Genomic DNA, 2,266 nt, shown 5'->3' on the forward strand with positions numbered 1-2,266 from the left:
ACTAGAAGTAGTAGCAAATACACACATGCATACACACATATTTCATAGTAATTTCTAGATTGCCTCGAGTGGAGTCACTGTGTGTTGCACTGCAGATCCACAGACACAGTGTTCCGTTTTATAAAGCCACACCTCTATTATGAAAATCCAGATCCAAATCATCAGGGGCAAGCCTGAACTCCCACCACAAGATGTCATTTCATCATTTGTTAAATAAATCCCAGCAAACACAATGATAGATTTCATAGGACCTGTCTCTGATACCGCTCCTAATAAATAATTTTGTTTGTGTTATGTTATTGTTTCCTGGTCTGCTGATGTGCAAGTGCCTCAAAGCTGCATTCTTTTAATGGCCAAAATATTTCTGGCTAGAAAGGACTTTGGCAGAAAAAATGAGACAGACTAGAGAAGAATAATCCGTTTATATTTATTATTTCATTGTAAGGTAACCATACAGTGGAAGCTGATTAAAAATTACTCAAAGTCTGTGCACAAAAGATGGATGTAAAATCTGCATTTTCTGCGTCTAAAAGATGCATTCTCTTTGATGACCAGCAGGGGGCAGCTGGCTGCAAAAGAATTTTATTGGCATAATTTCAGAGATATACCTGCTTCCGACTTATGAACTCAGTAAACAATTTCCAGGAGGACCTGCCTTGTGATTGACAGGTTGCTACCCCATGAGAATACAGTTTCCTCAGCTTCTAAGGTAGAGTTGAGCCAAGCTTGTCATGTTCTAATTTAATAAACAAGGTAAGCATAGCAAAGCTCAAGGCTTAAAATGATACTCCCAAAACCCATACATCCAGTTTTTCTAAATATGTGAATGAGCCTTCTGTTTTACATATTCTTTATATTTAATGTAGTTTTTTCTTACATCTGTTAAAATGATTTTTAAGTAAACGTTTAAAAAAAAACAGAAGAGAAAGGATAGGTAATACTAATGTTTCCAACAAAGCCCGGCCCCGAAATCTTCATCTAGTCAGAGTCACTGCTGCAGGAGCTGCTGGAGTCCTGGAGAAGAGACAGATGATATTTGGTGAATTCCTCATGCTGATTCTAGCTTCAGTTTTTTAACTCTTTTTGGCTCAGTGGTTAGGATGAGGGGTTTATCTTTTAACTTAGGACCTCAAAATAAACTTAAAATTGGCTTAAATGTGTATTTGCTGTCCTGCCACTTGATGATAACCTTTATGAATAACAGTATTTATTTCATTTATCTTTTTCAGGATGTATTACACAAACATTTCAAGCTTTACTTTCAGCTGAATACTTCCTGTTGTGGATCAAATCTGCACTGCTGCAGTATTCAGACTCACCCCGTGACAATCCCTCCCCTTCTTGTGGCAGAAGAGGTGCCTGTCTCTTATCTGTGTCTGCGCCTACACTTATCCAAATCCATCATCATAGCACAACACACCAATCTTCACTTTTGTATCTTCTCCTGTGGAGATGGACATGGGGGCCATGTGATGGTGGGGGACTTGATGGTGCCGTATTGGCGGTGGCCGTGGTCGTGGTGGTGCAGGTTGTGGTCGTGGTGGTGGACCTGGAATAAGTCATAAATATTTAGGATATTTTTTTTATCCTTTTTAAAATACACTTTTTAAAGTAAGCAGCATTTTTAAGCATAAATGATAAGCACAATGTTATATACCCATTCAAATTATTTCAAAACTTACGCATAACTTCAGAGAACTTATGGGTTCAGCAGAATCTGTATAGGAAATACAACACAATATATTCAAACTTTACAAATTACAAATTACGTCAATGAATTAGTGACATCTGCGCAACTTACTGTTCACCTATGTGTTGATCCACTGGCTCACCTGTCACCTGCAACTCTTTATATGTTTAGCCACACCTCAACCTGAAGGCACATTAATAGGTAAAATATGTGGCTTCTGCAAATCTGAAACACTATAGTCTACCACAACACACATATATTCAAGTCAAAACCGTTTTAATTGCTCTGTATTCAATAATAATAATAATAATAATAATAATGGTAATAAGCCATTTTTTTTGTTAATTCTTTGATTTACATTTTGTCATGGAGAGCTGTACTATGAAGGGAATTCAACATACCCTCAGTATTTTTCCATTATCTGGATTCACTTAACTCTAACTTTGGCAGCTGAGATAAAGGTATACATACATACATACATACATACACATACATACACACATACATACATACACACATACATACATACATACACACATACATACATACATACACACATACATACATACACACACA

The 2,266-nt window shown here is 36.8% G+C and overlaps 1 long non-coding RNA gene across 1 annotated transcript; it reads right to left on the reverse strand.

Moving 5' to 3' along the window:
- Positions 1 to 411: 411 nt before the first annotated feature.
- On the reverse strand, positions 412 to 2,000 carry LOC109197535 (uncharacterized). The gene is made up of 3 exons (XR_003216763.1): positions 1,683 to 2,000; positions 1,320 to 1,549; positions 412 to 1,014 (listed from the first exon to the last, which is right to left on the reverse strand). It is a non-coding gene; the product is annotated as an uncharacterized LOC109197535 (long non-coding RNA).
- Positions 2,001 to 2,266: the final 266 nt, after the last annotated feature.

The sequence above is a fragment of the Oreochromis niloticus genome, linkage group LG16, assembly GCF_001858045.2.
Source record: "Oreochromis niloticus isolate F11D_XX linkage group LG16, O_niloticus_UMD_NMBU, whole genome shotgun sequence".
NCBI lineage: Eukaryota > Metazoa > Chordata > Actinopteri > Cichliformes > Cichlidae > Oreochromis > Oreochromis niloticus.